Source organism: Oxyura jamaicensis, chromosome 1 (assembly GCF_011077185.1).
Source record: "Oxyura jamaicensis isolate SHBP4307 breed ruddy duck chromosome 1, BPBGC_Ojam_1.0, whole genome shotgun sequence".
Lineage (NCBI taxonomy): Eukaryota > Metazoa > Chordata > Aves > Anseriformes > Anatidae > Oxyura > Oxyura jamaicensis.
The window spans coordinates 85,620,205-85,641,555 of record NC_048893.1 but is presented as its reverse complement, the minus strand read 5'-3'; positions in this window follow the sequence as shown (position 1 = coordinate 85,641,555).

Genomic DNA, 21,351 nt, shown 5'->3' with positions numbered 1-21,351 from the left:
GAAGGGGAGCAGTGGCAGGGCTATCAGACAGCCCCGTTCTTTGAATGGCAGATTAAATTGCGTCTTAAGTCTAAAATGTCTTGGATGGAGTAGGGGTTGCCATTCACTGTGTTGTAGTTGAGGATCTTCATGCCTACCAGATGTTCAAGTCTTTATCAACAGTAGGCATAAATATAACAGCATATATTTATGTATAAATGTAATGTAAGTATGTTAAATGTTAGGCCAAAAGGATCCGATGAAACTTTTTTGGTTTTGTTTTGCTTATTCATGAGGGATTCGGGTAAAACTCTGTTATCCATTTCCAGGTGTACCAAGAGCTTTCCTGGTGGTGTCCCCCTCTTCCTACCACCCACCAGCAGCAGACCTTAATCTAATCAAAAATATATTACTGATCCCTACAAATTTGGTCCTCTTCAGGAATTCCTAAGTATTAACATCAGAGCCCTGGAACCTTCTGTCTAAAAAATAAAAAAATAAAAAATTAAAAAAAAAAAAAAAAAAAACTTAATAATGGGTTGCTCCCAAAAAGGGTAACAAGAAAACCGCCCTGAGTCACGGGCAATTTCCTCCATTACTGCATGTCTAACTAGGAAGAGGTTAGCTCTAGCCATAGCGCAGAGAATTGCCACTCAGTGGTTCTCATACAAGGGCTCTGAACCAAGAAAAAAAAAATAAACACTAAACCTTTGGATTTTCCCTTGTCCAGGTCTCCCTAGAATCAGCATGAAGCTTGGCTGATTTTCACTGAAGTAGTGGAAGATTCCTGAAGCATGTTGGGAGGAATTGGTTGAAGATGAGAGGGGTTTTGTGTCCAAGAGCTGCTTGCAATGTGAAAGATGGAGCCCATGAAGAAGGTGAAAACATCATGCAAAAATGAGCTATCCAAGGTATGTTCAGATGGGCCGGGCAGCACTGTACTGTGGGTACATGGGTACATGACACCAGGTAAGCTGCTGTATCTGTGCTTATCCATGCAGAGACATGAGCGCCCCAGTAGGAAACTAGCCATATTGACATAGCATGGCATTGAGGTTAATCTGCCCTATTCTTGAGCAGAATTCATTGGGGCTCAAAGCTGTGCACATGTGGCCATATCGTTTCTACCTCTGGAGTTATATGGGGCAGAATACCTACGACCAACTCTGGGCACATATAAAATAGGCAGTAGCTGTGTGAAGTAATGATATACCTCTGACCTTCCTGTCAACTTTGTCAGTCATGGAAAGCCAGGTTGGAAACATCACTCAGAGAAGGGCTGAGATGTGTAAAACAGCATTTATGAGGCCTGATGTTACCAACATCTGAGAAATATCCTAGTTGTTTCTGTTTTCTTCTTCCTGGAGTATCAAGGGATCAGCATTCTAGTTCCTTTTTGTTTTATTTCCCTTACCAGTCCTCTTTTCTTTCTCTTTCCTCTTCTTGCACAGGACTAGTCCAGCTCAAATCCCCACATCATAACTGAACTTTACCTATGCTCCCGAGAATCTCCCAGTCACCTCTGGTACTGCCTCAGCGATCTACACTGCTTGTAGCCACATCCTTTGAGACCCTCAGCTCAGGATTGCTTGCCATAGCTAACCCTGCAGAAACCTCCCTCCCTGTCACTCCTCCTCCCTTCCCAAGACACTGTAGAGCTGACAGCAGCAGCTGAATTACCTGGCTGCTTTTCAGAAGAACGTATCCCAGAGCAAAGTAAGGCAGTGGCCTCAGCCACTCAGTGTAATTAAACACAAGCATCATATTTGTGTAGCTTGTGCTGTGGCAACCGCAGCAGTTATTCTCATTCAGCTGGAAGGTTTAGAAGGCAGACTTGTGGTATTTCACAAAAGATCCTCCTTGCAGGCAGTGCCTTAAACCATTTCACTGAATGAAATACACTCAAGGAGCAAAGAGTGCTGAGGTGGGCCAGGGAGGGTTGGTGGGAGAAAAACACACTGGGCAGAACCACACCATTTCTGGCTGCAGTTCAATAGCAGCTCTTGGGGCAGGACCTGATACACTATTAGAGTGAAAAAGGCTTTTTATACATTGTGTTTTGGCACCCGGATAGCATCTCTGTTTCTTCTCTCTTTCTCTCTTGCATTCCCCAGAGAGGCAATATATTGTCTTCCCTCTAGTTAAAGGGAGAGGGGGCTATTTGCACAGACAGGTCACTGTTTCTGTTGGAGGTGAAATGAAAAGGCCAGCTAATTCATGCACGCAGAAAAGAGGATGTAGCAGTGTACTGTCAGCCATTACAGGAACCTGCAGCAAGACAGACCGGAGTGAGGCAGCTCTGCACAGTTCACACAGCACTTGCCAGAGATAACCGTCAGGTCAGGGTAGCAGAAGGAGCGATGCTGATAAAGAAAAGCCCATCAGAAGGAAAGGGAAAAACAGAATACAAGACAAGGGGTCAGTATTTTTGGCTGCTGTATGTCTCCCTATATTCTCCTGGAGCTGTGGTGGGGAGAGAAAGGATGCGGCCACAGTACCTTGGCATCCCAGCTATCCTGGGCTCTAATACACCCAACATACAGCCAGGTGGTGACATTGCCAAGGGCAGAGAGGCAAGAACAATCTGGGACGCGACTCAGATCTCTCGTTGTCTCTGATGGGCTCTATGTATTATGCTGGAGGTCCTTGAGATGGACACCTAGAACCTGGGTCATGATCTGCTGAGGGAAACAGAGTGAGAGAGCCTAGAGTTGGAGCCCCTGTAATTCGAGGTTGGATACTGCTGCCAATGAATGCACAGGAGATTTAGCAATCACTGTCTGCTAGTGTAGGTGAATAATATCACCTGAATCTTACACGGTGCTTTTCATCAAGAGAGCTCATGTGTGTGTCATTACTGCTAGTTTTTTATAGCTTAGGAAACAGAGTTGTGGAGAGGGTCAGGGGAGTTGTCCAAGACTGCCCGGTAAACTGGTGGTAAAATGAATAGGAAGCCTGCTGTCTCACACTGCCAAACTGAATTCACTTGTCACACACAAGGTAATGAAACATAAGGCTGCTGTCTTCCTCTCAGTTCTTCTGAGTTAAAGCAGAAAGCTCTCTCTGAGGTTGTGGATACCGAGGTCTCCTGTGCCAGAACAGCAGATGCCTGCGCTGTGTGGGTCCCATGCCCTATGAAGATCACTGTCCAGACAGCATGTCTCACTCTGCAACTGGTCTGAAGTATTCGTTCCTCACGTGGGATGGCAAATGGTGGGGAGGTAACTAGATTGATCTCCCTTGTAGGCCTTTGCCTGGGACTTGGTACACAAGTTCCAGATGGTACAAAGCCCCTGCTGCTTGGATCTGCACAGAAAACTGCTTCTTCCTCAGCCTATTTCACAACATATTTGGCTCTCTGTCGGTTGGTTGCTATTTGTACGAATTAAGCTGCACTGCCAGGAACGTTTGCAAACAGTGAAAAGCAAAGTGGGATGCACAAGGCAAGTCAAAATAGGTCTTGAAACTGGCAAAATGCCTGCAGGTGCTTATAACATTTGACTTACTCTAGCCCATATATTACACACCCACACACTCATTCATCCAGCTTTCTCTTGCCTTCACGCCCACACACGCTCACCCTTCACAGGTTCATTCACCTTCTCTTCTCCCTCTCCACTTTCTCTTCCAAACAGTTATTCCCACACACAAATCCACCTCTGACACCCTTTGTTCCCGATATACAAACACACACACACTAATGAATGCTGGAGTGCAGTGCCTGTAGGTGGTATACATACATCCATGCAGCAGACTATGCTGTAATCTTATACCTATGCTGTGGAAAAGCCTTTGGGATTAGCGAGCTGAGAGCTCTGATTGCTCTCACTTTCGCGTAAAATACCACTGATCCAGTTTATGGGTCTGGTGGTTTCCGTCCTCCCCTGCCTCAGCCTGAACTCTGCCATCATTCTTCACAGACCCTCCCTTTCTGCTCATCTTCCCCTTGCTCCCCTTGACTCTTTCTCCTTGTGCCTTCCCTTTCCCACATCGCTCCCCGAGACCGCAGGTATTCAGAGAGCCTGGCTGCCCCTGTCCCTCCTCAAGACCGAATGCTGCCCCTGGTTATCTCACAGGGAAAGCGAGCAGGGGTGAGCAATGAGCCTGCCGAGCAGTGGCAGGGCACGGGGCAGGAAATCCTGCAAGGTGCGGTGAGATCAGAGGCAGAGACGGTAAGCGGTGGGGCAGCCCACGCTGCCGTCCATCCGAGCAGCGCTGAGTCCGCCTGGCATCGAGCCTGCCTCTAATGGAATGTGACCCACCGCTGGGAATGAGCTCATCTGTAATCCACTTAATTGAGTTTTATGAGCAGGGCTCTCACATCGGGGAGCCAGCCTGCCTCCTTCCTAGCACTCGCCCTCCTTTGCTTGCCGCCTGGGGAAGGGAAGGGGGCTGGGGGTGCAGGCAGTGCTCCACCCCGCTGTTGATTGTCTGGTTTCTGACTTTCTCCCCGCTCTGGGGAATGCACAGGGAGCTCTTCAAGAGACCCACTGCCTCGTGATCTAGCATTGTTTGCTTTTGCTGCAGAAGTGGGTCTGAAATGTCCATGTGATTACTGGTGATGCTATACGGACACCAGAGCCTACAGTGCTCGCAGCTTTTTGGTCTCTGTTCCAGTGCTGGGTACTCAGAGGAGAGGCTTTGATGTGCTGTACGGATCTCATGCACACATCAACCATCCTACCTGGGGGTTCGAGTGGGATGGGGAGAGAGCCGTGCTGTTCTCACTCCTGCCTTTGGTGTGCAGTAATCAAGAGGTGGAGCTGTCAGGATGCCACAAGAGCCTTTGTTTACGCTGTAACGTCGTGCCATCTTTAGCATCTGCATCATCTCTTGGTGGTGTTATGTAAGTTGGTCACATAAGGGCCAGCAAACAGGGAGAACTGTCTGCTGTCTGCCAGCTGGACTTCGGTGAAAGATGCAGCCTTTTCTTTTGGTGAAGCAGAACAGGGAAAGAGATACTGAGCAAGAGAGACTTTTCCTCCTCTGAAAGGGCTAGTTGAGACCCTCTGGCATGCGTCATTTGGGAAGTGCTTCCTCCAGTGCTTGCATAAAGGCCTATATTTGAGATAAATCCTGGGTGCAACTCCTCCTACTTTCCCATCATTTCTGGTCTCCCTTGTAGGGAGGAAACTTTGACATGGTTTCAGATCTCATGTTTCATAAACCTTCCAGAGCAAGGACCTCAGCAGTCCAGAAATTTATGGCTTTAAGGAAAGGACGTGGCATATAGAAGGGAAACTATGCTGATGCATTAATACAAATGCTGTAACAGACCTATCCTGGGAACGGCAGTGTCACCATTGTGCGCTGAATGATACTTCAGGTGTTTCTTAAAATCCCCAGCCACTGGAGTCAGAAGATTACATGATAATAAAAGATTTCATTTTTGTAAATGTGGACTTCTGGTCTTCAGAGCTGCAGACAACACTAAAAATACACACATACATATATACATCCATATGAACACACGTATATATATTAAATGGCATGATTTTTAAGCCAATCTCACACAGAAATGCAATGACTTTCTGCTGACATCCTGCTGCTGAGACACTATAATGACTTTTCAGGATGGTTCATTGTAACTGTACTACACGTTTTCTTCCCTTCTGCTTTGTGAAGTTAAGGACTCCCTAAATCAGCACTTGCTTTCAAAGAGGAAGTGTCTTTGTTTCACAGGCACCTTAAGTGTGCATCCAGCTGGGTCAGCAATTCTCCTGTCTTTCTTCATATTCTTTCAAAATGAGTATTGCAGGACTATAAGGTTCTTCCAGCACCTTTGCCTCTCCCCTCTGTCCCAGCTCCCGTGTACACATATGTTCAAGAAAGGGTTTCAGAGCAATGAATCTACTGCTAGCGACATAAGAGAAATCTGTCACAAGTCAATGCTGAAAGGCCGGTATGCAGTTGGACAAACTTAGGCACAGGCTGCTTTAGGGTGAACAAAGATAGCTTTTTTTCTTTCATACCACTTACCCAAAAATCTGAAAACATTACATGATGTCCCCAAATGGCCGTGCAATGTGGATAGAGGTAACACTGTTGCAGTGAATCCCATGCTGGAAATACCTTCTCCCAAACCTACATGCATTCTTTTGCCATGTCCTTTCACTGCAGAACTCCTGACACCATGTTTGGTACTATTTTATCCCTTGAGTAGTAGTTAGCTTCAAAAATGGCAGAAGACCCTCCGTATTGCCTCCGGCTCTCTCTGTTTACAGAATCCACACACAACATATGGTACATGGAGAAAGGAAGAGCTGTTAAAAAGATGAAAGCTGTTCCAGTAAATGTGGTTATTAGGAGCCATTGGAGTATCTGTCATTGATGGGAGCACAATATTTTAGGATATTTGTACTTTATGACATAATTTTTTTTTTTTTTTTTTTTTTTTCAGGGAAATTTTGTAAAAATGATTTGTTGGAAGAGCAGACTGTCCAAGAAACTGCTTCTGCTGTGTCTCAGAGCACAGTCAGTGTCAAAGTTTCTGCTAAGATCTACACAGTGTTTCACTCCACTGCTGCTTCAAACCTAAGAGAAGCTTGTGTGCCTCAAAGCTCTTTTCCTCCCCATCCATAGATGTCAGCCTAATAAAAGGTACTGACCCTCTCAACAGCATTTGCCTCCAGTTTAGATGTTCAGGCAGCAGTGGGGGGGCTACCTCTTTTACCCAGGGCAGGCGATCTTGAAGTAGCCAAGTCAGAAACAATTACTGCTCTTCCCTCTTTCTTCCCCCATTAAATCTCTGCTTTCCATGGCAATTGCCCGGATTTGTTGTAGGGGCTGAGTTAAAGGCAGGAGACAGATTACTGACAGGGGCTGTGCTATGCTATGTCCATGCCCCATCAGCTGTGGAAGGTCATGCATCTCTCCACTCTCAGGAATAAATAGGCAGCTTGGTTCTTCAGCCTAGCCCTCCCCCACCGAGCTCTTCACACACATCTATAAAACACCCACTCACAAGTATGTGTATAAACAAGAAAACAAATCACGCCACCTAAAAACTAATTGAACAATTCCTCCTACAGCCTATGAAGGAGAAAAAAAAAAAAAGAAAGAGAATGTTGGTTGTTTCTATTTCGGAAATATTGAAGAGCTACTTAACTACTATTGTGACAAAGATAGATAACTAGGTTGATTAGACAGAAACGAAGAGGGAAAGTGTGGAACAAAGTGAGAGAGGAAGAAGCTTTGTCACATGGCTGTCTGTCAGCTTGATTAGTGGCTTTCTCCTGAATACTCAATGGAGTGGCCTCTGTGGGTCAATCTCATTAGAAATAAAAATGGAAGAGGTGCAGGAATCCACACTGAGATCTACCTAGAAAGTTTGACAGCAGGGCCTCTGCTCATGCTTGGAGGAACAGCAGCAAGGTCAGGAGGCAACTGAGAGGGAGATGGCAATGACAATGGCGCTGCTGACCAAGTGACCTGTGGCAAACTCTTTGATCAGCAGTGCAGCAAAAAAGGGCTTGTTCCTAGTGACAAAACAGTGGCCAGGACAGCACCACAAGGAGATGCTGTGCAGACAGCTTTCCAGGCAAGTTCACGAACTCACAAGTGACTTTTCCCTGTAGATCCTCAGAGGACTGCTGAAGCTAAGGTGATGCTAAGAAATAAATATCCCTCACAACCTCCAAGTAGGGTCTTAAGGTCAACAGTCCTCATGTGGTGGACCAGCGTGAGACGTACCAAATTTCCTCAGCAGGAATGACATCTAAATAGCGTTCAAAATAATTACAGTTCCTAATGTCAGGATATTTGATGTTGCCAGGGAGAATTACAAAAGTCTGGAGCTGCTGAGAACAGCAGAGCTAGTCTCCTGGTCTGGTTTCTGGGGAATATTTTCTATGCAGCAGATGACCAGGAGGCTATCAGATATTTCAGGAAAGCAGACACGGCAGCGTAGGCTGCGGTGTCAGGAAGTCCATGTGCTGTAGTAGGCTTATGGTTACTCCACACAGCTGTCCTGGGTTTCTCACTGTAGAAAGGGGACTTAGGGATGCTTCCCTGCCTCAAGGGCCATGAGGTTGGGTCTTGCTTGTGCAGTGCTCTCTTATCCTCTAGTGCAATAATGCAATACAGCATGCCAGTGTTGTAAATAGCCTTACAGATGGGATCGTGGACACTTCACATCTATTTCACAGGGCAAGGAGGAAGAGGCACACGAGTATGTGGTGTGTGTAGGAAGTTTGCAGTGCATCTGCTCCTGCTCTATCAATTCTGTGGACAGAAAGAGGCTGACATTAACACTCACTGTATGGATTTTGCAAGCTCTGTGGTGATATATGCTTCCTGCAGTAGATTAGAGTCAATTTCTGCCTTGTCAAAAGTGGTTAGACATAGTCTAGTTTTGTTGTGTGCTGGGGTTTAGATATTTGTGTGGTAGCTGAAGGCTCTGCTGACACTGTCAGGGAATGACTACTTCAGGTTTTTAATGGGACTATAGCCTAACAAGGGCCAGAATACAAGGGCATGGGTGTTTCTCATGACCTCTTCAGTGCTGCTGACAATGTACCTGTGCTATCCACAGATGTCACAGCCAGAGGCCAGAGGTACCACAATCCCACCCTCATACCTCTGAGGACAGCTCTTCAAGCTCCAGGCTTTCAGACCCCTAAGATGGGATCTGGTGTCTCTCCTATGACTTTCCTTCATCCCTCTGCTCCAGTTGCCTGTGATCCCAGTTGGTCCTGGCTCAGCAGGCTTCCTGCTGGGAGCTGCGTGGCCCTGCACGGATACAGGTAAGCAGAAAGAGTTCTCAAAGCATGATATTGTTAATCTGAACAGTATCATAGGCCTTGAAAGGAAAACCTCTCCTTTTGTTTTTCCTGGTAGTAGGACAGATGTTTTAGCTTTTCCAGGTACTCTGTGGAGCCTGTCTTTCATGAGTTTGGGCTCTGCAAAGGTATTCCCTTTCCTGTATCTCCAAGGAGGTACTTTTTAAGCTGTACTGATCTTTTGGCCCAAAATCTCTGGCAAAATCCCCCTTGTGACCTGAAAGTAGCATTAGGTCAGAGGTTGGACTCGGTGATCTTGGAGGTCTCTTCCAACCTAGACTATTCTGTGATTCTGTGATTCTGTAATTTTCCTAGGGATTATGGAAAGTTACTTCATGTTAGTGAACGTAGGTGTATTTATTCAAGGGTGCTTATTTAGAGGAAAAAAAAAAAAAGCTTTTTTTTTTTTTTTTTTTTTTTAAATAACATTTTCCTCTGCATATTTCCTTTAAAGCCTTCCTTATGGTGGTCGTAAAGTTTCTCGTAGCCCAGCATAGCCCTGCATAACTTCCTCTTTAGCTAGTCTGTAGCATCACTGACCAGCTCTAGGTCCTTCACTGCATTTTCATTTTAATTTGGTTTTGGTTATAAGGTAATTTGTTTTGGTTTTTATAACGTATTTGTTTTGGTTCTAAGGTAATTTGAAAACTGGAAATCCAGATGAGGATATGAAACTCTCTTTTGCCGAGGTCCCCCCAAAATTACCAGCTTACTGCCCTGGCTCTGAATCACTGACATGCAAGAGAAGTGCTCTGTCTTCCATACCCTAATTCTTACTGTTATCACTCTCCATTGTGTAAGGAAGCTCACAAAGGCAGAGATTCATCTAATATTCCCATTAGAACAATCCTGCTAATACAAGTGATTTAAGCGTAGACTTTTGTTGTAGAAATAATAGCTTAAGTGGAGGTGGAACCTCCTCTATACATATTTCTTTTTTTTTTTTTCTTTTGAAATCTCAGGGCCTACAGTGTATTATATGTCACAGGAAATATTGGTGTAACTGCATATAGTAATTTGCTTGCAGCACATATCATTGAGCGTATCAATGAAATATTTGACAACGATAGCAACACAGAAAAAATCTGTTTTTATGATCTAGCAGACTTTTTTTTTATCAGCTTGACTCTCTTGTTATTTGTTGTTGGTGTAACATCATAACAAGAAGCACTGTGTAACCAATAAAGTGGAAGTGTTACTTACAACATCTTCTCCATTGTAAAATAAAGTCTTGCCAGAAAAGGCCTCTTTATGTGAGCACATAGGCATTTGTATAATCAAGGACTTCCCTCCACATCCTCCCATCTCTGCAAGCATTTTAGTAGTTTTGAGTGATGGAGTCTACAAATGAAAATGTCAGGCAGAAAGTGTTTATGCAATTTTGAAAATAATGTAGATACTGTAGTTGAATCTGAGAGAGATAAGATTACACTGTATGTGTCTGTTTGCGTGTCTGTGTGCATGAAAGAAAGAGAGTGAGAGAGAGATTACATTGTGTTAGAAAAGGGAACGACAGTGTGTATTAGAGGGAGATAAAATTGTGTTTTCGGGGCCTGTGCTTGAAAGATTTAATTTTGCAGATGTGTGTAGTTGGACTTATGCTACAAGATTTGTTTGTGTTTAGAGGGTGAGATTACACTGGTTACATGCATTGAAAGGATGCAATATAGTATATTATAGTATGCATGCATGTGTACATATGCATAGGAAAAAGAGAGCCTACACTGTGTATGTTAAAGAGAGGAAATTCATACCATGTGTCCTAGGAGAAAGATGCAATATGTGTCTATTACACAAAATGAAAATGTTAACGTAAAATAACACAGCGTATATATATGTAACCATGTGTCTATGTGTTTTAGATAATTTGTTAACTCTGGTTCTATTTTATATACAACAGAAACCACTGTAGTGGTTTAGAAATACTTTCCAAAAATTGTGGAATTTCCTGGACCTTTTTTATACTTTTTCACTCAAAGCACTTACGCTTTTAAAGTACTTGTTGAAGATGCAAAACAATACCTAAGGAAACATGACATATAAAATTCCTCCCTGTAAAAAAGAGTCAGTTGGGGTGAGTGTTCAGTTCATTGATGAACAACACTTGAAGTTAACAGAAAAAAAAAAAATCAGAACTTGTGTTTTGCCTGAAGCAAATTTTAATGACACTTGTTTGGTATTTTATGATAAATTCATTCAAAACAGTAAGTTACCAGAAAAACGTTCTTCCCTCCAGGAAACATGAACATGTCATTGGTGATTCAGAAGCTAGAAGTTGTGATACAACATACATTTTTTTTTAAAGAATGCATTCCATCCTTTGTTTTGTTTTGTTTTTGTTTTTTTTTGTTTTTTTTTGTAAGTAATTTGAGTTTCTAAACTGTATGCTAAAAGCATCACCTGAATAGTGTTTTTAACTGTGTTGAGAAATGGTAACATTTTGGATAAGTTAGAGAAAAAGTTTGACTGAGCCATATGATGGAGAAATAGCATAGTCCCTTTCATGTGCTGAAGAGAGAAAAGAGACTTCTACTGTCTTCTCCTTGACTCAGACCTCCCCTTCATCTTGACAGCAGTGCCTCTGCTTCCCTATTTCTTACACATATTTAGCTCTCAGCACCAGGCATCCCTTGTCTTTCCAGTTCTAGTGGGATGAGATGGCCTCTTCAGATGTGCCCACACTGTGTTCTGCCTGCATGGACAAGGGCTCAGTCTACAGGGCAGCAGGACAGCAGGGCACAAAAAGCAGAGGCTGTTTTCCATGGTCTTCACTTTTGTCACTCTCGTCCTGGATGGCCAGGACTTGCTTCTGCTAATCTGAACGCAGCATCTGCTTGTAGGCTGGTGTTCTCCACAACAGTGATTCATGGACCCATCACTTCATGTCATGGCAACCTTAGGAAAAGCTATCAGACTGCCAAGACTGTCACCACACAAGTTTGGAGAGGAGTGCTTGGCACCCTCCTTCACACCTGCTTCTAGCAAGGGGAAGACAATCTGCCTTAAAGTATGTAGAGGCTTCTCTTTCACCAGTGCAGATGAACTCAATAAGGAGGTGAAGATCGGAGGCAGTCTGGGACCGGTACTGTTTAATCAGTGACATAGACAGTGGGATCCAGTGCACCTTCAGCAACTTTGCAGATGACACCAAGCTGAGTGGTGAAGTTGATGCAAGAGAGGGAAGGGATGCCATCCAAAGGGGCCTGGACAAGCTTGAGAAGTGGGCCCATGTGAACCACATGAGGTTCAAAAAGTCCAAATGCAAGGTGCTGCACCTGGGCTGGGGCAATCCCAGACATGAGGACAGCCTGGGAGAAGAACTTATTGAGAGAATCCCTGAGGTGAAGAACTTGGGGTTCTGGTGGATGAAAGAGCTTGACACAAGCCAGCAGTGTGTGCTTGCAGCCCAGAAGGCCAACTGCATCCTGGGCTGCATCACCAGAGGAGTTGCCTGCAGGCCAAGGGAGGTGATTGTGCCCCTCTGCTCTGCCCTTGTGAGGCCCCACTTGGAGTGCTGCACCCAGGTCTGGGGCCCCCAGCACAAGAGGAATGTGGGTCTGTTAGAGCAGGTCCTGGGGAGGGCCACAAAGTTGGTTAGAGGGCTGGAGCACCTCTCCTATGGAGAATGGCTGAGAGAGCTGGGGATGTTCACCCTGGAGAGCAGAATGCTTCAGGGAAACAAATGCAAGCAGTACTGCTAGCCATGAAGGATAGCCATTAAACATCTGTGCCACTTTGTGTTACCCCATGATGAAACCTTTCCTGTCTCCCATGCTCAAGTAAGATGATAAGTACATATTTACTCAAATATTCATCTTCTCCATGCCCATTCCCCAAGACAGCTAATTCTGGTCCGTGTTGGTTTCAGTGCTGGTGGGTGGAATCTGGCCCCACTACACTTTGACAGCACCTCTACAGCTTGCCTTGGTGGCCATATCTCTGTGCAGAAACACCCAGCAAATCCTCTTCGTAATCTCTCATGCACTTTGCAGCAGGTGTATCTAATGCTTCTCCTGTGTGCTCTCGTGTTTATGTGCACTGCCAGGGTTGCCAGCTCACAGCACCTTTTTGTGCTACTCATTACATTTACTACTTTTCCGGACAGCCTGAGCTCCTATAGTCAGGAAGCTGAATGAAAATGCTGGTTGTCATTTAAGAAAGGATGCAAATTTGGTTGTGGTTGTGGAGGAAGCCTGTAAATGTAGCGCTATAATTTATATTAAAAAAAAAAAAAAAAGAGAGAGAAGACATGTTTCCATGTTTAATTGCTTGATTTTTTAGTCAACTTATTTATCTGGGGGGAGGGAGGTTACACATCTCAGGTTTTTGACCAGCGAAAGTGTATTTAGACATACCTTTGTATATACATGTGCCTTTTCAGCTGCATATATAAAAATACGCATGCATCTGGGTGTAGAGATGCATATGTACACCCCCACCTGCCAACTGCACCCATCCCTTTCTCGCAGAAATCTTCACTCCCACTCTGCTTTTCTTCCACGTTTCCCTTTCTGCAGCTTCTGTCCACCACCCTTCCCTCAGTTATGGAATCTCCACTGCTGCTTTTATCGAGTAACCTTCTCCCCCGCTCTCCCTCCCTCCTCTCCTCCTTCACTCCAGGAAAGCTCTTTCTGATTCTCTTTTCACTGATGTCTGGTGTTCGTACCTCTGTAGACAGAGAATGGCAGGAAGACAGTGACGTGAGCAGACAGAATAACCGGGGAATAAAAAGGAGTTGGTTGAGAATCTGTAATTAGAAGCCCAATTTCCATTTCCTTCTCAGGCACTTTTAAATTCCCTTTCAGGGGTTTCTTGACTGTCTGAAAATTGAATGTCATTGAGATTTTTTTCTTCTTCTTCTTTTTTTTTTTTTTTTTTTTTTTTTTGCATCCTCTTGTTTCCTTGGCAACAAGTTGGTGATGCAGGAGCTAGAAATGTGCTGTGTCTCCGTGGAGATGTTGGCGTGGGTGTGCCATGGTGACATCCACGATGGACGCACAGCTCTACCAATCCTACCCCACCCCTTGCAATAAGCACAATAGGCCCAGCCTCGGAGGTGACGCTTTTATTTTTAGCTTGATAGGTGTTAATCTGCTCTCTTCTCTTTGCACATACACCACGACAATGGGTCGTAAGATTCAGACACCTCATTAGTTACATCAGCACAAATTGACTGACTTGGGGAAGGCTTTTACGGCCAAATCTTCAGCTTTTAATTCAGGAACTTTTAAACTTGGAAGAAAATATTCTCCCTTCTTGGAGACAATGACTTAAGTCTTTCCCCTTCTATTAGAGAAGAAAGAGTTCCCAGTCGTTACTAAATAGGACTGTGAATCAGAGCTCCTATGTTTCATTTATTCTAAATTAAGTCATTTCTCTCTTTCATACCTCAAGGGCTGCTCATTTTGAATGCGAAAAAGCTGCTATTGCTCTTGGCCTGGGGCATGGGAGATTAAATTTTATTGAGATGCTTAGCAGGGAGGTTCCAAGGCATCTAGCTTGTATGCTCCCATAGGACATAAATTTCTCCTCCAAATAGTCTGTTACTCAGATTAGCCCTTGTTTGTTCTGCCCACCAGCAAGAAGGTAGCCTATAGTACTGTCCATAAAGCAATCGTAAATTGTGAAGACTTTCTAGGTTAGACCTCCCCACACACCCCAGTATGATGCCCTCTCTCTCTCTTGTCCCCCACACGCAATATCTTTAAAATATTTGTTCTTGTTGTGCATACAGCTGTTCAGCCTTGGTCTGTATTCTGCATTCATCAGCGTTCTGGCTGCAAGCCAAGACCCAAACTCTCCTTTAAAGTAGCTCTTGATACATACAATAGCACGGTAAGGGCTAGCCGTGGTCTCATTGAGCATCCAGAGGTCTTAAAGCCTTGTTTTTGTTTCCTAGGAGGTTTTATGACATCACACCGAAACTGTGATGTCAACAAGGAACCCTCTGGGTAGGCTTTTGAGAGGTTGCTAAGGATCTTCTTACTGCCAAATGACTGTAACTTCATCCCAATGGGATTTGCAATAGGGCTCATCCATGCAGCAATAAAGCCAAGTATCAAATTCTTCTTGCCAGAAAGACCAATTAAAGGATTAAATGTGAAAAGCTGAAACCCATAACATCCATGGTGACAGGGTTTTCTTTTATTTTTTAGACTGTAATCATCTTTGTAGCATATTGTTCTGGGATCAGCACCCTTGGGGATACATTAGTACGGCGATTGACGGAAAGAAGCTGGAGAGGGAAACCAAAGTGAACCCGGCCAAAGCAAGATAAGCTTCTCAGCCATGCTGGCAGATTTCTTTTGCCTTCTTCCATACACTCCTTCAGCGATTCAGGCACAGACTGAGTTTATTCAGCTTCCAAGATGGCAAGGTGCTTGTTCAAAGGTGTTTTATTGTGTGGAGCCAGAGGAAACATGAGGAACAATCAGATACCAGCGGCACATTAAGATGTGTCATTGACACATTATGTCAATGAGAAGGAGTGAATCCAGGTTCTGTTTTTAGGGACATTATGTTCTAAGGCAGCCACATAAATCTGACTCAAATGCCTTGCTTGTTGAATCTGAATCCAGTTTATTCCTGACTGCCACTGAAATCCAGGTCCGATTTTTCTTTTTATTTGCACTTGTATTAACAGAAGAAAGGAGCTGACACATCTGTCTAGCTGCAGCAGTATGCTTGCCATTGTACCTAATGTTGTCTAAAGGAGGTCTCCTGCCTCAGGGAAGTAGGAGCCCGTAGGCCTGATATGATAAGATGCAGAGCACCATTCAAGACACACTTCTGGTGACTTTGGTGGGGGAAAAGGCTGCAGGCTCACTGGAAGGGGAAGTGACATAGCACTGCCTTAGCTTAAAAGACATGGTATGATGAACTACCTGCAATTAACAAAGTACTTGCTCTCTGCAGAAGGTTTTTATCAAAACATTGCCATGGGGTTTTTGTTTGTTTGTTTGTTTGTTAGTTTTCTTTCTCAGTCTAAGAATTGTTACCAATTTTGCAGGAAGAGTTAAGATTTTCTCTAAAAAAAAACTACCTCTTCATTCTCCCCTTTCTTCCTCCTTGACTTCCATGCCTGGAGCTGTGGGAATAAATCCTACTCTTGTCGGGAACATTGCAAAGAAGATCCTGCTAGCTCAGGTTCCTCTCCATTTTGGACAATCACAGAGAAATCCCAGATCAGCTTTGCTCATACCCAAGAGCAATAGCTTTCTCCACATCATTTGAAAAATGAGTACAATGTAAAATAAAGTTCAGATTCTTCTGGCACCTTCTTTTGCTGTCTACTTCTTGCATTTGTTAGTACGCTTTTGTCAAAGGTGCAGTACACACAGAATACGCAAGAATCCTCACCCTCTCTCTTGCCCCCAGGAGATTAGACTAGCACACACCAAGTATGTGATTGCTTTTGATTTCTCTTCCCTTCCTCTCCTTCTCCCTGAGTGCGATTCAGCAGCTTCTGCAATATGACAAGTTCCTGTCAGCTGTCAGGGCACTAAAATAAACCTTTATCTCGTCTCCACAGCCCTGAATGACAGGGCTGGCAATAGGTGCACCACAGCCAAGCAGCCATTTCTCCCATATGCTCTTTCAACCTCACTGCATGCTAGCACAGCAATCTGTAGCCTGGCAAATTTGCTGTTTTTCCTTGCAAGACCTACAAAAGGAGGCAACCCTGGTTCATATTTCTTGCCATTGCAGTGTCTTATTACACTGGGTTATAACGTTTCTTTTGCCTTCTTTCTCCATGCAGCACTGGGTGAGAGTCCGAGCCAGAATGCCAGTCCAATGCTAGGGAATGAAAATCCTGCTAATTCTCCTAAATTAGAATTGGCTGCAAAAATGGCCTTGGGGCACACATTGTAAATTGAGTTGAAACCATGCAGTTGGAGGGAACAAAAAAAAATGTCTTTCTTTAGGGAGAGAAGACATTACATATTCACACTTCAAGCATGCGGACCGTTGCCAACTAATCCTTATTCCACAAGGCTAATTTCGAAATAGCATTTATATGGCATGGCTTGCTAGGGAGGGCACTGATGAATCAGTTAGCTGCCCTTTACAATAAACCCTGCACAACTGCTTCCTGTGTTGCTCTTTTCTACTGCCTCGCCTCCCAGTCATCTCTGTGCCACATGCTCCTTACTCAAAGGGCACCTGTTGAATAACCATGCAGCAGGGGCAATAAACAAGGGGAAGCACGAAGACACAGTACAGTTCAACACTGTACAACACAGCATTTGCTTAAATATTGCTGCCCAGTAACAGCTGGGAAATCCAGAAACTGCAGAGGAAATATGTTTGCAGCCAGCTGCTGTACGAATAGGGTCTGATTGGTCTGAAACACTACGTTGATTTGGAAACCTACCGGTGGAGCAAGTTATATTAAAATTGCACTGCATGAGCAAAGATAGCTATCCAATGTGCTGGTTGTTCTGCTGGGTCAGAATGCTGGCCTGTCCCTGTCATGAGGACTCTTCAACTCCCTGTTTGATCCCAGGTGACTTTGTTTGATAAAGAGACAGAAGCTACAAAGATAGTTCGATCTCCAGAAATTTGTCTCTTGGGTAGAAGGCAGAGGGGGTTTCAAAGTAGTGAAAGAAAGGCAGGGAAACGGGCATTACTGTCTGTTTGGCAGCTAGAGGGTCACCATCCTTGGGTAGATCGAAGGTCCATCTAGTCCACTGTCTTTATTCAGGGGCCAACATCTGGGTGGAGAGAAGCAGTAGAAGAAAATCAAAGACGCTTCCCTCAAATACGCTTCCAGCCTCCGACATTTTGCAGATGCCATACTTTCTGAGGTAGAGAGTGCCTAATAAACAGACTGTTATCTCTAAAAGAGCCATGGCAAATTTTGTTTCTTCCATTAGGGATAGGTCAGAGAAGATTATTAAGGGCTACAGGGGTCAAATGAAGGGACCATATAGGTTCAAGGCAATGGCTGTGACAGGGAGAGTTTACAGAGGGTGTGGTAGAGAGATAAGAACATGGGGTAGATTAGGGGATACTGTGTGACAAGGTGTCATAGAATAAGAGAAAGAGTTTTGCCTCACCAGACTTGAAAAGGATCAGATTTGAGACATTTCAAACAGTGTCTTCATCACGTACAGTAATTACCTTAACCATGGATGTGTTCAGCAGTGACTAATAATAAAGATGAACTATGATGTATCTCAAAGTGACTTAAAGAAATATGGATGAGGAATTTTATTCTCATTTAGGAATGTGGTACTTTGGAACTGAAGTAAATTTATCAAGGTTCCAAATCGTGTTAGGAGCAGTAAATATCTCACTGCAGTTAAAAACAGATATGGAACTATTTGAAATCATGAAAGAAGGGAGCAAGTGCTTTCTAAACATTGTACAGCAAATGAAGATAGATTTTAAATAATAGGAACTCTTGGCTGAGCCTCAGAAAAATATATAATGCTGTTGCTTGTGCTTAAGTGTATACACATTGAGAAGGGGTTGTTTGTTGCTCAGCTTTATGTATCTCCCCATTAACAAATTATTTCCTAAAGTCTATGAAAACATTAATTTGTTTCAGGAGGAGATGTAGCTTTACCTGAAGCTTTACTTCAGTTTGTTAGTTCATTACCTTGTACAGAACTGAAATGTTTGTGAAAAAAATGCAATGAGCGCTGATTTTAGAACAAAGCAACAAATCTTCTTAGGTCCCTAATGGGGTGACAGAGGAAATAAAGAAATGTGCTCAACGTCAAGAATGGTATAGGTGGATCAGGTTCACTAAGATTTTGCAAACAAATTTTAAAAAAATGGAGAGGAAGTGGTTCTGTATCCAAATTTGAAAAAGGCAGACAAACTGATGCTTATCAAAGATTTTTTTTTTTTTGGCCATTTGAGGAGTCCTATCTTTGATCCTTCTCTAGAATTAATATCCAAGAAGAATTCACAGCAGATCCAATAACTTCCAGCAAATGAAAAGTAGAATACCAGCAAATAATAATAAAAAAGACATGATATTATGACTAGAATGCATACATAAATTTTACAAAAACACATGGTTGCATTGGATATAATTAAACAATTTTAATAACTTCAATAAAGTCATTAAGCCATGGCAATTTTCCATTTGCAGTTCAAAAAAAGCACCCTACAGAGTAGAATCTCAGTCCCACTTAACATCACAGGCGAGGGCAGAAAGGTTTACCATTTCTTATGTTTCTTTTATAATGTCTTTGCAAAAACTGTTGTGAAATTCTCAGGATTAGGTGAAATGACACGTCCTGCACAAACGTCTTTGATATGTAGATGACCTTACTGCTATGAGACAGGAAGTATTGTACAATAGAAATTTGAAGGAAGTGACAGGAAAGACAGGATTTAAAATCAGTTTTAAGATCAACGAAGGTGAAACAAATGCTTCCTAGACTGTTTATTTGCAGAGGAAAAGAGTTGTAGTCTAATGCTGAGCATGACTTAAGTTTTCAAAGTACAAAACCATCCTCTAATTTTCCTGGGATGTGAGAGCAGTGTACTTACACAGAAGGGCCCCATAGATGTCCTGGGAAATAATGAGACAAATTTTGGGTTGCTGAGTTTGAGCGGTGTGTGAAGAAGATCTAATAAGAGACTGCAGGAGTTTGGCAAGACGGTAAACAGATAGATGCAGCTAGGTCCTAACATTTTTAATAGGCACAGTGTGATCAAGATTAAGTCAGACACAGTAGCTAAACAACCCTTGGTAGACAACTTTACTTCTTGGATGACTAAACATATAAAGGAGGCATTATTCACCAAAGATCTAAGAATTAATAACCTTCACTAGCTTTCAAGCAACATTGCTAAATGAGCAATGCATTCCTGCAACTTCCCTTTCTCTGTTGGGTTCAGTTTTAGCCTATTAATTCCCAGTGGCTGCAGGAATGTTAGAAGACCTTGAGGGCATCACAGCGCCTCAAGCCATGTTTTGGTAGCTGTTGAGCTTAATGCAAGAATGAAAATGACCATGCTGCCCTCTGTTCCATGATAGTGGCTAACAGCTAAGCAAGGGGGTCCGGAGTGCATTGTGTAATATGGAGATTACCTGGCACTGCCTGGTTGTACCTCTTTGTGCTTGGTGTTGCCTAAGGTGTTTTGAGCCTTTTTTTAAGGCTTTTATGCTGAAGAAGGAGATTAGTGACATTTAAAGTTTTAGGCTAAACTCAAGACTGTTTTTGAGCAGAAGGGCCATGCCAGTCTAATCTTTGTGCTGTGACTAACTTTGAGAAAGCTGGATAGACAAAATTTGATTTCCTACCATTTCGAAGACTTCAATTTTAGAAAGTAGCCAGGGAAGTTGCATGGAAAAAGCTATGCTGAGGAAGCACGGATCTCTGACTTAAAAAGAACTCTAAAAATGAGGAAGCTCGGAATTACAGTTCCCGAAGCAGCTGAAATTGTATTCTCTTGTATCTGTTCTTAACAATAGAACCTTTCAATATGTGATCATACGATACAGGTAAGATTGTCAAACTCTCCATCATTTACTATGGAACATTGTTCATACTTGAACATAGCTTTCATAACAAACAGGGAATGAACTCTTTCCTCCTCTTTGGCTGAATAAATTAAGGTAACAAGGCAGAATTACCCTTCACATTTTTCAGCATACAATATTAAAATAAATTTTATCTTTACCCCGCTGAGATGAACACTCATGAGAAGACCATCAAGATCAGCATACTTGTCTTCCCTGGTGTAGACACTGGGTGAATGTTTTTTTCCTCCTTTCTGCCTCGAGCTGAAGGAGACCTTTCCACTTCCATTGAATACTGCATCTCCTGTGCTGTTTCCTGAGTGGGCACAAAAATCTCTGTTCACTTGACTGCAGGTCCTTGTCACCTCCCTTGCTCCTTCCCACTGCCTTCTTCAGGCTTACTGTGAGGAGGGTGCTGGCAGTTCTGGATGGCAGCTTACACCAGGAGGGCGGGAAAAGCTGGGTGAATGGTGAGTGCAGGTTGTAGGGCAAAGAAAGGGGTGAAGCAGGAGTGAAACGGGACTAGCTCCTCTAGTGTGTCACAGTGCTAGGCATGCGTTATGCCACTGATGTTGTGTAATACAGCTCTGTCAGGTAGCGAGGGGGACTGTGTAGCTGCCTGGAGAGATTAAGCTGCCTCACTCCAGAAACCTTCTGTTTCTCCTTGCCACCAGAATCACTTGGGGAAGGAGATAATCCCCCAGATTTACGCAGTTAGAAAATTCACTGTTATGCTTGGAGCTGCTTCTAAACCTCCAGAAAAACCTGCTCCAGAACACACAGCTCTGTATCCTGTGGAGCTGAGCTAAAACAGGGCCTTTCCCTGTGACGCGGTTTCCATCCACGGGGCAGCAGGTTTGGATTCCCGCCTGCACAGTCCTGGACTCTTAATGAAATTCCATCTGTGTTTCCTGCCCTCCAGGGTGAATTCTTTTGGCTAACAGTGGGGTCTTGGAAAACAAATAATAATTGCTATACCGGGGCACTACTGTGAAGGCTGGGCACAGCCTAACTCTGTGAGTGTAGGAGAACTCTGTTTTTCATGCGGCCACACACCAAAGCAGAGCTCTGATGCCACTGGAGTGAGGTGATGAGGATGTGGGAATC